Source organism: Scyliorhinus canicula, chromosome 16 (genome assembly GCF_902713615.1).
Source record: "Scyliorhinus canicula chromosome 16, sScyCan1.1, whole genome shotgun sequence".
Taxonomy (NCBI): Eukaryota; Metazoa; Chordata; class Chondrichthyes; order Carcharhiniformes; family Scyliorhinidae; genus Scyliorhinus; species Scyliorhinus canicula.
Window position 1 is genome coordinate 53910967 of NC_052161.1, and position 14573 is coordinate 53925539.

The 14573-nt window shown below is 43.0% G+C and overlaps 1 protein-coding gene across 8 annotated transcripts in view; it reads right to left on the reverse strand.

Annotated features, from left to right (window-relative positions):
- The window catches only part of cpeb3 (cytoplasmic polyadenylation element binding protein 3), a 145477-nt gene that overhangs the window by 12337 nt on the left and 118567 nt on the right, over positions 1–14573 (reverse strand). The gene's annotated exons all lie outside the window — the stretch shown is intronic.

Consider the following 14573-nt stretch of genomic DNA (forward strand, 5'->3'; position numbering starts at 1 on the left):
ATTCTATGATCTATGATTAGTCTAAAAAACAACAGGTGATTCACAAAGAGCCAGCCATATCTTTTCCACTTTTCACAACATTGCGGGTGGTGACATTATGGGCAATGGCCTTTAGTTGACTTAAAGAAAAATGGGAAATCATAAATAAAGTGAGTTTGGGCACAATTTTAATGACAAGTAGACACCTTAGGTTTTAAAAAAAATAGGTTGCATCAAGTTTTCTCCATAATATGATGACATTGGCTGGAGTAAATTCCACAAAACCTTTCACTGTATTAAATTAAATGGAAGGATATATTAAGCATCCTGCATCATGAACAATGTGTTGTTTGAAAAATCCTACTTACTATATATTTTAAAGCTAAGCCCTTAACATTGTGCGGAGAGAACAAATATTTGATCATTTAGAAAAATGCTTGACAAAATTCAGATGCAAAGTGTTTCTGGAGTATTGTTTACTGTATTACACAATCTCCTTATTTAAGGAAGGATGTAAATGTATTAGGAGTTCAGAGGTTTACTAGACTGGAATGGGAGTGTTGTCTTATGAGGAAAGGCTGGGCAGGCTAGGCTCGTGTCTACTGAAGCTTAGAAGAGTAAGAGGCAACTTGAAATATACAAGATCCTGATGAGTGTTGACAGGGCGGATATTTCCTCTTGTGGGAAAATCTAGGATTCAGGTCACTATTTAAAATAGAACTAGGAATGATGCAAGAAGAAGTTTATCATCTGCCAACTGGATAGTGGAGCTAAAAGTGAAAGCACAAAATGAGCACGTGTAATAAAAAATAATGAGTGAAGAGAGATTCATATCTCTTCCCAAATTGGGCTATTGCCAATACAATACAAGCCAAACAGGGCATATGCAAGCAAAATTATTTCACATGCAGAGTAAGGGCACAAAATGAAAGTCATCACCAAATACATTTTTACAGCAGCAAAGGTTTAACAGAAAAATGATATACAGTAGCCAAATTACACTAATGTAATTAATCTGCACTATATTCAATATTAGGCACTAGCGTAAGACTGGCACTGGCAGTTTTAACAGCTAGGGCAGCAATAAAGTAAAACCAGGAATCCAAAATACATCAAGGAAATAACTCCATTTTCACTTAACACAACAAGCTGAACCGAATTACAGGAAAATTGATGCAGGTATAAGTAGATTCAGTAGCCAAGTTACCCCTACTGAAATCACTGGATGCTGAAAATCAGAAATCTACAGTATAGGTGGCAGACATTTTTGTGAAGGAACTGGGCTTGAAATGAATGTGTTCACAATGCAAGAGTGTATAGCAAATGGACCAGACAGCATAAGTAAAGAGGAATTATTATTTAATTCAACTCACTATTGCAAGGCAAATGTAGCAACATCAGAGACACTTCTAATTTAATAATCACTTAATTGCCGCAAGTCGGCTTCAATGAAGTTACTGTGAAAAGCCCCTAGTCACCACATTCTGGCGTCTGATCGGGGAGGCTGGAATTGAACCCGTGCTGCTGGCATTGTTCTGCATTACAAGCCTGATGTTTAGCCCATTGTGCTAAACCAGCCCCTGGCCATTGGAGTCTGGAGTTGTATAAGGCAAGATGTTCACAATGGAGTTCCATGTGAATAGCACAAAAGGAGCAGCGATGTAGCAGGCACTAAATGTTTGCTACAAAACCTAACATCTATACATCTATTACATCTGATGCATCTTATATGTCTGGATGATATTTAACTAATAGTAGATGGGCAGAAACCAGGCAGGCAATCAAAATCAGCAAGGAGACTTAATTAAAAGCAAATCATTGCGGATGCTGGAATCTGAAAGCAAAAGAGAAAATGCTGGAAAATCTCAGCAGGTCTGGCAGCATCTGTAGGGAGAGAAAAGAGCTAATGTTTCGAGTCCATAAGACCTTTTGTGAAAGGAGACTTAATTTTTGCTGTCCTATGTCTTTTCTGCAGTCTTCCATGTTTTCTTGCAGGATGAACATCCAGTGAAAATCTTTTGTAAAAGAATTTGCTCAAGTTTGACTTCCATCTTAACCAGCAGTTTAAGGGGCTGTGGCTTTCCTGTCAGTTCCATCTAATGGAAGGAAGAGTTGGCCCTAACAGGTCACTTTCCTGTGGGTTTAGAAGCCGGATGCACATTTGGGGGCACCGCCACCAATGACCCCTTAAAAAGAAAATTTAGGGGCCCTCCACCCTGTTTTCAAATCAGGAGGCTCTTCCAAAACAACCTCCCCGGGACATAGCCAGGAACCAGGATTCAGTCTCAAGAACAGAGGACGCTGGGAAAAACTAGCATCTATTAGGAGAGAAACAGGGTTAATGTTTTGAGTCATGGACCCTTAGGCAGAACTGAAAGGAGGGAGAATATAGAAACTGCATTGCCCCTGCAACACTATGTCCCTGTGTACCGCTCAGCTATCTGTTCTCCCTGGCTTCAAGTGAGAAAATAATCTCATTACACCGTCAAGGCCCTCTGCCGACTCCAGCCAATTACAACCCAGAGTTAAAATCAGTGCCTACAATTCAGTACGAGAACAGTAACTCAAAATTGCACCGTTTTTTGTTACTTCTGAAAGGAATAAATGCTGGTAAAATGGCAAGTATTAAATAAAACAAGCTATTCAACCAAACGGTCAACGTCAGTGCTTATGCTCCACGTTTCTTCCCACCTTACTACACTTAACCCCTTATTCCTTTCTCCCTCTTGTACTCCTCTAGTGTCCCCTTCTTTCATCTTATGGATAAAATAATACACTTATTTTAAATAAATACAGGATAGTTCTTAAGACTTTTATCGATAAGCAATTTCAACAAAATGTCTGTTCCGATAGTGTAACAAAAATTCTAATCCTGTAATGCCAAATAAGCCTTAATGCTTATTTTTAAGCGAAAAATAATATTTTACTTGCATTTCATTAGTGAATCATTGGTATTAAATGAAAATGAACTATATTAAAGCCCCGTTGAACATAAAATCTCAATTCTGAAATAATCTTCACAAACAAATATCTGTATACATTACATGCAAGCATTAGTTTATCTTTCAGAATTCCTTGCTGTCAGATAGAATCATTTTTTGATAAAATTTTAATCAACTAGCGGTCACAACATGCATGAAGTGTGTATTCCTAAACTTAACGTAAGATACCTTCAGTTAAAACAGATTGTTTGCATACTTCAGCAATACTGGAGACCTACATCTCATATCAGCAAACAGATATTACTTTTAGGTTGCAGACAACAATATCAGCTGTGGCCCAGTTGGTGGCACTCTTGCCTCGGAATCAGAGGCTGCATTTCAAACCCCAATCCAAAGATTTGAGCATACGAGTTAGGATGGCACTTCAGTGTAGTACTGGAGTGTGTGCTACACTGGGCTCTTTTTTCAGTTGGATGTTACCTGAAGCCAGGTCTTCCCATTCACTTAAATGCAAAAGATCCCATGGCATTTTTAGCATTATTTTGAAGAAACAGAGTGCTCCTGGATGTCCTGACTAATAATCCCTCAACCAACATCACTAAAACAGTCGATTCAGACATTTATTTTACTGCTGTTTGTGTGGCATGGCTTGTCCTCAAAGTGTTTCCTATACTTCAAAAGTATTTCATTGGCTCTATATTGCTTTGGGACATCTGATGAGATGAATACATGCAAATATTTCTTTGTTTATTTTCTTTTATGCACCGTATCTCTGTATCTGATAATTTCTTGGCTGTATATAATTCATACCTAAAGCAAACCCACTTATTTCCACTTCAGTCCATCTGGTCTGGTTCAGTAGATAACTGCTTTATGATGAAAAGGATGGAGCTGTTCGATTTAACTTTTGCCACTTAAAATAAAATTATAAAGCGAAATGCAGTAACATTATTCTTACCACAGGAACATTTAACTCAAAAGAAAATAAATTCATAACTGATCTTGGGAAAATACTGTATTCAAAAGAGTAATGGGTCTTTGGGAGAACCCACGAAGACATGAGGTGACACATGCAGTTGGACAGGAGGCTGGTTCAGGCGGAGTGTAGCATCTTCATGTGCCAAATGGTCTGCTCTAGCACTCCATTATTTTCTCTCATGTAAACCAGAAATTTTATCTTGGACAATTAATGTGTGCTATACAACACAAAATAACTAAGGTTGAAAACAGGGCAGACGAGGGAAAAAAAGGTATACTTGTGGTCTTGGAAACCGTCCTCGTCTATTTTTCCACCTCAAATTCCCAAGCATTATCAATCATTTACATTTAATCAAAGTGGTAACATCAGACCAGCTGCTCACTGTTACAAGAAATAGAACAACAACATGAAGAAAACAACGTCCACAAAACCAACTATTTATGAAGTTCTGACAGATTGTACCCAATGTTAATTATTTATTGGGAGGATTTGATAAATCCATAAACTATTGTCAAGTGCTAGAAAATGGAATTAGAATAGTTAGGTGGTTGTTATTGACTGACCAATGGGTTTTTCTGTGCTGTAGATCTCTGTGACTCTAAACCATTAATCAACTGAAGAGAAAATAAAAGCAGCAGCTAAAGTTAATTATCATTTCAATATTTGTGCCCCCCCCAACTGCACTCAAAAATAAAATCATTTCTGACTTGAAAGATAATTGCAGCTTAGCCAGTGGTGTTCATCACTTAAGGGTCTCTCACGCTTATGAGAACAACCCCAAATTTCCTCAACAACAACTTTGACTTGTATAGTGTCCTTAATGCAATAAAAACATCCCAAGGTGCTTCACTGGAGCATGGTTTAAAAATAAAAAACCTGGTGAAGCTACAACACAGGACTATTTGTGTGCCAATCAGCATAAGCGGCAAGTAATAGACAGAGCTGAACGATTCCACAATTAACACGTCAGATCTATGCTCTGCAGTACTGCCACATCCAGCTGTGAATGGTGGTAGACAATTAAACAACTCACTGGAGGCATTTCCACAAATATCCCCATCCTCAATGATGGAGGAGCCTACCACATCCGTGCAAAAGACAAGGCTGAGGCATTCACAACAAACTTCAGCCAGAAGTGCGGCGTGGATGATGCATCTGGAGTCCCCCGGCTTCACAGAAATTGGTCTTCAGATATTACAATTCACTCCACGTGATATCAAGAAACGGCTGAAGGCATTGGATACTGCAACGGTCCTGAAAATATCCTGGCAACAGTACTGAAGACTTGTGCTCCAGAACTTGCCGCACCTTTCACAAGCTTTTCCAGGACAGCTACAACACTGGAAATTGCCCAGGTGTGCCCAGTACATAAGAAACAGGACAAATCCAACCCAGCCAATTAATGCCCCATCAGTCGACTCTCCATCATCTGCAAAGTGATGGAAGGAGTCATCAACAGTGCTATCAAGTGGCACTTACTCAGCAATAACTGACTCACGGACGCTCAGTTTGGTTTTCCACCAGGGTCTCTCAGCTCCTGACCTCATTACAGCCTTGGTTCAAACAAGGACAAAAAAGCTGAATGCGAGAGTTGTGGCGAGAGTGACTGCCCTTGCCATCATGGCAGCATTTGACTGAGTATGGCATGAAGGAGTCCTAGTTAAACTGGGCTCAATGGAAATCAGGGGGGGAAACTCCCCACTGGCTGGAACCATATCTGGCACAAAGGAAGATGGTTGTGGTGGTTGAAGGTCAATCATCTCAGCTCCAGGACATCATTGGAGGAGTTCCTCAGGCTAGTATCCTAGGCTCAACCATCTTCAGTTGCCTCATTAATGATCTCCCTTACATCATAAGGTCAGAGTAGGGACGTTCGCAGATGACGGCACAATGTTCAGCACCATCCTTCACAACATTCAGCGACTCCTCAGATAATGAAGCAGTCCATGTCCAAATGCGGCAAGACCTGGACAATACCAAGGCTTGGGCTGACAAGTGGCAAGTTACATTCGTGCAACACAGGTGCCAGGTAATGACCATCTTGTACAAGAGAGGATTTAACCACTGCCCCATGACAGTCAAAGGAATTACCATTGCTGAATCACCCTCAATCAACTTCCTGCGGGTTTGAACATTCTCCCTGTGTTTGTGTGGCTTCGCCTCCACAACACAAAGATGTGCAAGCAAGATGGATTGGTCACGCTAAATTGCCCCTTGATTAGAAAAAATAAATTGGGTACTCTAAATTTATTTTTTTTTAAAGCTAGACACCATCCAGGACAAAGTAGTCCACTTGATTGCCATCCCTTCCACAAACATTCAATCTCTCCACCACCAACAGACAGTGGCAGCCGTGTGTACCACTTATAACAGGCATTGTCAAACTCGGGGGGGCGACTCGCGGGCGGGTGTCAAGAGGGTCACGGAGCCCCCGATCGTGCAACAGCCGCAGTAGCTGGCTGTTAAGAACGCCGGCTGCAAGCGGCCTTCAAAATGGCCGTGAACATGTAAAAAAGAAATGAGGCCGCACTGTGCATGTGTGCCCGCTTTTTTAAAAAAAAAACGGTTGCAGCTTTTTGTTTTACAAGTTCACAGGGGTTTTATTCATTGAATTTTTGTTTTTTCGTTTTTTTAATTCATTTTATTTTAATTTACAAGTTTGGGGGGGTTTTATTTGATAAAATTTTACAGGAAAAAAATACAGAACTTTGGGCAGATGGAGACTCCATACTTTCCGAAACCGGAAGGCTTCACCTTCATCCAACAGATTCCATTGGAGGAGCATGTACGAGGGCCAAAGGGACCCAAAATAATTTCCTCCATTTTTGTCAGCAGCAAACAAGGTAAGAGAAAATGGTGGGTCGCACAGGTCGGCCGGCGTGGGTCGCGAAGGCCGGTTGGCAAAAATGGGTCCCCGGAAAAAAAGTTTGAAGAACACAGATCTACAAGATGCATTGCAGGAACTCGCCAAGGTTTCTTAGGCAGCACTTTCCAAACCCATGACCACTACCATCTAGAAGAACAGGTGCAGATACCTGGGAACCCCACTACCTGGAGGTTTCCCTCCAAGTCATACCATCCTAACTTGGTAATATATCGGCGTTTCTTCACTGTCACTGGGTCAAAATCCTGGAACTCCCTCCCTAACAGCACACATACCATAAATGAATTTTTAAAACATGGCACAGAGCCACGTAAGGAGACACTGGTTCTCCTTTGACAAAATTTAGGCAAAGAGCTAGGTTTTAATGAGTGTCTTAAAAGAAAGCTTGGTAGAGAAGTTCAGGGGGATGGGGGTGCTACACAGTTTAAGTCAGGGCGGTTAAAGGCACGGCCACTAATGATAGAACCACTGTAATCAGGGGTGCACAAGAGGTCAGAATTTGAGAACAAATATCTTGGATGTTTATGGGGCTGGAGGAGATGACAGAAATAGGGACGGGCGAGGCCATTGAAAGAATTGAAAATAAGAATGAGAATTTTAAAGTCAAGAAATTGCTTGACCATGAGCCAATATAGGTCAATGAGCACAGGGTGATAGGAGAACGAAACGAGAGTTAAAACATGGGCTGCAGAGCTTTGGATGACCTCAAGTTCATGGAGGGTAGAATATGGGAGACTGGCCAGGAGTGATATAGGTTTTAGCAGCCGAGGAGTCGAGACAGAGGTGTAGTTGGGCGATGCAAGAGAGTTGGAAATAGACAGTGTTAGCAATTCCATGAAGATGCGGTTGGAAACTCATCAGGTCAAATGTAATACCAAGGTTACAGACAGTCTGGTTCAGCTTCGGACAGTTGCCAGTGAGAGGGGTGGAGTTAGTGGCTGGGGAATAATGTAGTGGGGACCAAAAAAGGAGGCCTTGTGGCACAATGGCAGCACCTCTACTGCTGGCCCAAAAGCTCCAGGTTTGAAAGAAAGGCCAGGACTTGTTGGCCACGGAAGGGGTGTTTAATGCGGTTCGATAGGCTGATAATCAACTCTGAATTCCTTCCACCATTTCCCCCACTATTTCACAAAGGGTAAAAAGAAATCCACAAAGGGTAAAAAAAACCAGTATGGGTGTGAAGGTAGGCTAACAACAATGGGGACCAAAGATAATGGCTTTTGTCTGAAAAAGAGGACATTTTTGCTCATAGAGTACTGGATGTTGGAATGAAAGAAAAAAAAATAACAGGATTAAGAAAGCAAAGGTAAAAAGAAAAGACAGAAAAGAGGTTGTTTGACAGTAGTGAAGGTTCATCATAACTTTAAAAGGGGTAGTTAGATTGAATTGGACAAACCCCAACCTTCGGTGGTGCATTTAGTACGTATCTACAAATAGTTTGAATACATTTTAAATGGGGATCCAGACGGCAAGATACCATTACCACAGCTAACAGAAAAGCAGTGCATCCTGGGCAACAACTTTCAGATATGTTTAACCGCTCATCAGTAATTGTCAGAAGGTGTCAGAATTCTGCATTCATAAATGTGTAGGAGTAGCTGAAACTTAGTCAACAGATAGGGAATGGAGGATAAAGCAGAAGTGAATCTGAAAGGAGAACCAGGATATCAAAAGAGCTGATTGGGTGAGTACATTTATATATTCTATAATAACAAGGAGCAGAACAGAAAGGCCCTAGTTAATTTGATAGCAAAAGGATGAGTCTAATTTAAATGGTAAAACATGGCAGCAGCGTTCCAAGTCTTGGTCTGCTCTTCTTGCTCCATGTGGGAGACCAGGAATGTGTCCAGTTCCCAGGACCTGCATGTGTGCAGGAAGTGTCTCCAGCTGCAACCCTGGAAGCCCGGATTTCGGAGCTGGAACGTTGGCTAGGGGAGACTGCCGTGCATTCGCGAGGTGGAGAGTATCATGGATAGCATCATGGTTAGCACGTATAGTGAAATGGTCACACCCCAGGCTCAGACTCAACAGGCAGCAAGGGAATGAGTGACTGCCAGGCAGAGCAAGAGATCTAGGCAGTCATGCCGGGATTCCTTGTGGCTATTACCGTGCAAAACAGATATACCACTTTGGATACTTTTGAGGGGAATAACCACTCAGGAGAAAGCACCAACAGCCAAAATTGCTGCACCATGGTTGGTTCTGCTATAGGAGGGGAAGAGTAAAAAGTGTGGGAATGCAATAATTATAGGGGATTTCATTGTAAGGGGAATAGATGTGCATTTCTGTGGCCGTAAATGAGACTCCAGGACGGTATATTGCCTCCATGGTGCGAGGGTCAAGGATGTCTTGGAGCGGTTACAGGACACCTGGAGAGGGTGGGTGGACAGCCAGTAGCCATGGTACGCATTGGTACAAACAACACAGGTTAAACAAAAACGTTTGGTTGTCCTAAAAGCAGAATATAAAGAGTTAGGAAGGAAGCTGAGAAGTCGGACCTCAAGGGTAGTGATCTCAGGATTACTACCAATGACACAAGTTAGTCAGAGTAGAAATAGCAGGATATGTTGGATGAATGCGTGGCTCAAGAGATGGCATGAGGGGGAGGGTTTCAGATTCCTGGAGCATTTGGACCGGTTCTGGGCGAGGTGGGACCTATACAAACTGGATGGGTTACACCTGGGCAGGATCAGGACTGATGTCCTTGGGGTGGTTGGAGAGGGTTTAAAGTAATGTGGCAGGACGATGGGAACTTATGTGAGGGTTCAGAGCAGAGGCAATCAAGAAGAGAAAAAAACAGCATGGAGAAGAAGAAAAAAGTGACAGGCAGAGAAATTAAGGGCCTGAATCAGATAATGACACTGTAAAAACAATAGTAGGGACGGGACAAAGAACTTTAAAGGGACTAGCCTAAGGTTTTGTTCCTGAACTGTCGGAGCATTCAAAATAAAACAGATGAATTAGTTGCGCAGATAGATTTAAAGGTCTATGATATAGTTGGAATTACAGAGACATAGGGCAGCACGGTGGCGCAGTGAGTTAGCCCTGTTGCCTCACGGCGCTTAGGTCCCAGGTGCGATCCCGGCTCTGTCTGTGTGGAGTTTGCACATTCTCCCCGTGTTTGCATGGTTTTCGCCCCCACAATCCAAAAAAGATGTGCAGGCTAGGTGGATTGGCCACGCTAAATTGCCCCTTAATTGGAAAAAATGAATTGGGTACTCTAAATTTATTTAAATTTATTAAGGGCAGCACGGTAGCATTGTGGATAGCACAATTGCTTCACAGCTCCAGGGTCCCAAGTTCGATTTCGACTTGGGTCACTGTCTGTGTGGAGTCTGCACATCCTCCCCGTGTGTGCGTGGGTTTCCTCCGGATACTCCGTTTTCCTCCCACAGTCCAAAGATGTGCAGGTTGGGTGGATTGGCCATGAAAAATTGCCCTTAGTGTCCAAAATTCTATGATTAACCTAGGACAAAAGTTCGGCGCAACATCGTGGGCCGAAGGGCCTGTTCTGTGCTGTATTTCTCTATCTAAAACAAAAGGAAAAAAAAGGAATTACAGAGACATGGTTCCAAGGTGACCAAGGATGGGAACTAAACATCGAGGGTTATTCAGTTTTCAGGAAGGACAGACAGCAAGGTAAGATGGTGGAGTTACACTGTTGATTAAAGATATTGATACAACATTGAAGAACAATATTGGCACAGAAGATGTGGAATCTGTATGGGTCGAGTTAAAAAACAGGGGGAAAAAACATTTGTCGGGGTGGTATACAGAACTCCAAACTGCAATGGTAATGTTGGGAATAGCATGAAACAGGAAATCAGAGATGCATGTGATAAAGCAACCTCTGTGATTGTGGGTGACTTTAATCTGCATGTAGATTGGGTGAGTCAAACTAGTCACAGTACAAACATGAGGAATTGCTGGAGTGTGTACGGACAGTTTTCTGGACCAATACGTTGAGGAACCAACAAGGGAACAGACCGTCTTGGACTGGGTGTAGTGCAATGGGAAAGGATTAGTTGGCAATCGAGTTGCGAGAACACCCTTCGGGAGGAGTGACCATAATATGACAAACAATTCTATCAAGGTGGATAGTGAGGTAGTTCATTCTGAGAACAGAGTTCTGAATCTCAATAAAAGTAATTGTGATGGTGTGAGACGTGAATTGGCTATGATGGACTGGGAATCATTATTGAAAGGAAGAACAGGAGACAGCCAATGGCAGGCATTCAAGTGACTAAGTGAACTCCAAAAGTTGTTTATTTTTATTTGGCACAAGAGCAGAAAGGGAACTGTAGCCAAACCATGGCTTATAAGGGAATTTAGATATATCATTAGATTCAAAGAAGAGACATAAACCTTAGTAAGAAAAAGTAACAAACCGAGGATTGGGAACAGTTTCAAATTCAGCAAAGGTAGGCCAAGGGAATGATTAAGAAGGGGAAAATACAATATGAAAGTAAGCTAGCAGGGAATATAAAACTGATTGTAAAAGTTTCTATAGGTATGTAAAGAGAAAAAGATTGATAAAAACTAATGTAGGTCCCTTACAGTCAGAAACAGGGGAATTCATAATGGGGAACAAAGAAATGGCTGCGGAACTAAATTCATTCTTTGTTACTTCACAAAGGAAGACATAAATAATGTACCGGAGGTTTGAAGAAACACAGGTTTTATTGAGGAGCTTAAGGAAATTGGTATTAGTAGCGAGATGGTTTTGGAGAAACTAATGGTATTGAAGGCAGACAAATCTCCAGGGCCTGAATTTCCATCCCAGAGTACTTCAGGAAGTGGCCCTTGAAATAGTAGATCCAGTGGTTGTCATTTTACAAAATTCTTTTGACTCTAGAATAGTTTCTACAGATTGGAGGGTAGCTAATATAACCCCGTTATTCAAAAAGGGAGGTAAGCAATGGAAATAAATGATGTAATCAGACAAAGTCAGCATGGATTTACAAAGGGAAATCATGCTTGACAAATCGACTAGAATTCTTTGAAGATTTAACTAGTAGAGTTGACCAGGGAGAACCGGTGGATGTGGTTTATTTAGACTTTCAGAAAGCTTTCGACAAGGTTTCACACAGCAGATTACTATTTAAAATTGAAGTGTATGGAATTGCGGATAGTGCCTCAAGATGGATAGAAAGCTGGTTAGCACTCCGGATGCAAAAAGTTGGAATAAATAGGTCTTTTTCCGAATGGCAGGCAATGACAAGTGGGATACTGCAGGGATCTGTGTTAGGACCTCAACTGTTCACATTGTATATTAATGATTTGGACGAGGTAACCAAATGTAATATCTCCAAATTAGCAGATAATACAAAGTTGGACGGGAGGGTGAGCGGAGAGGAGGATGCAGAGATGCTTCAGCAGGATTTGGACAGGCTGAGTGTGAGCATATGCATGGCAGATGCAGTATATTGTGGTTAAATGTACTTCGGTAGCAAAAATAGGAAGGCAGATTATTATTTGGATGGGTGTAAATTGAGAGTGGTGGATACTCAGTGAGACCGTGGTGTCATCGTGCATCAGTCACTGAGTGTAAGCGCGCAGATACCACAGGCAGTAAAGAAGGCAAATGGTATGTTGGCTTTCAGTATAGGAAGAGGGGTGTTTTACTGCAATTATATAGGGCATTGGTGAGGCCACACTTGGGTATTCTGTAGTTTTGGTGCCCTTATCTGAGGAAGGGTGTTCTTGCTATGAATGGAGTGCAACGAAGGTTTATCAGGCTGATTCCTGGGATGGTGTGACTGATTCAGTTAGTATTATATTCATTAGAGTTTAGAAGAGTGAGACAGAATCTCAGGAACAAATTAAATTCAAACAGGATTAGACAGGGTAGATTCGGAAATTAAGGGCGGGATTCTCAGATTGCTGATGCCGAAATAGCTTTTCGGCGATTGGCCGGAGAATGTGTTTTTATGCCAAAATCGGGGGCGGTGCCGTTTTTCAGATGCTCCGCCCCCTCAAAGACGGCATAATCGGCAAGTACATCACACGTTGTTGGGATGGCCTGAAGACGTCACCCAAGGCACTCCCCCATGCTCCGCCCCGGATGGACTTACCGATGGCATTGGCCGTGTATCCTCACCGTTTTCAGGGACTTTGCTTGGCCACTGCAGACGGTTTCCAGCACCGTCACAGTCAGGGAGGGTGCCGTTCCGCTGGTCGGGAGGGCTTCAGCGGGGGGCTGGGGGTTGGGTGGGTGGCAGACTATCTGGCAGGCCGAGACGGCACGTGGCCGGCACCAAGTTGTAGTGTGGCCCCCGCAGGTTTCGCCCAGCAATGCACAATCCGTATCTGCAGGTAAAGCCGGGGGCTTTACATGGCACGGCTGCTAGCTCCCTCACCAGGTGGAGCATCAGTGCAGGGACGGCACCGACTTCTTCATTGCAAACCGAGACACTTCCTCTGGATATGGCCTCAAAATCGGAGCATTCAGCCCAATGTACCAGATGGCGGGAAGTCCAGAACTGGGGGTCATATTTTGAGGATAAGGGGTAAACCTTTTAGGACTGAGGTGAATGGAAATTTCTTTACCCAGCGAGTGGTAAATCTGTGGAATTCGCTACCACAGAAAATAGTTGAGGCCAATTTCAAGAAAGAGTAAGATTATAGCTCTTGTGGCTAACGGGATCAAGTGATATGGGGGGCGAGAAGAGGCTGGATCAGGCTATTGAGCTTGATCATAATGAATGGAGAAACAGGCTTGAAGGGCCAAATGGTCTCTTCCTGCTTCCATTTTCTATGCATGTTTTTATGTAACGGAGAGCTGAATAATGGGGGAGGGGGGGGAAAGAGAGAGAGAGAGAGAGAGAGAGAGAGAGAGAGAGAGAGAGAGAGAGAGAGAAAGAATGGACGTATGCTCCCCTTGGAAACCATGTCAGCATAAAGAAGACTGACACCACACCAAGCAGTCCCATGGCAATGAAGGACCAAGTGGGTATTTTGCACCTCACTGGGGCAGAAGTCCCGTTCTCAGGAGCTGCCGGCCAATCAGATTGACCGGCAGCTACAACAGTCCCAGCAACGGCAGCAGCTTCAGTGGCAGCTGCTGGGACGAGAACTGAAGAGTAGCCCAAGGCCGAGGATCACTGGAAAAGGTAGGTCTGGAGCCAGAAGGGCTGAGGGGCATCAAGAACAGAGGCAGTGAAGGAAGCCTAGGGCCCTCAAAAAGCTCCCCTCCCCCCCCCCCCCCCTTAACCATATTATGTTAAAACACTCACCCCTGCTGCCCACACCAAAAATACTATGGTATGGCCAGCACATTATTAGGATTAACTGACTTAATAACAAGCCTAATTGATCCTTACATGGTCATTTTAACATGGTGGGCAGGCTGCCAATTTCAGCACCCCCACAGGTGTATTATGGGGGTGAGCGGGAAGGTAGTGGGCCGGACGGCCACAGCATTTTTCCTGCCCTCCCCCAGAGAATCCCTGCCCGCCCTGGCAGATAAAGTACAGCCCGGCGAGAGCGGTTGCCCTCGCTTGTTATTTTTTACTGGAAGTTCTGGTATAATGTTCCTGTGCTCATAAAACTGGATCATTTGACTTACCACGACCCACATCACAGGAAATCTAGTGTAGGCATAAAAATATAAAGTCTGGGTCACAAATAATCAAGTTTGCCAGCTGAGAAGCATATTTAAATTATTTCTGCAAGGCAACTAAAAATAGACATCCTTACCAGAAATCTCCTCTAACAAATACTGTTACATTAGATCACAGTATTTACTGAAATGACGCCAATAGCATTTACCTGCAGAAACTTGCAGTAA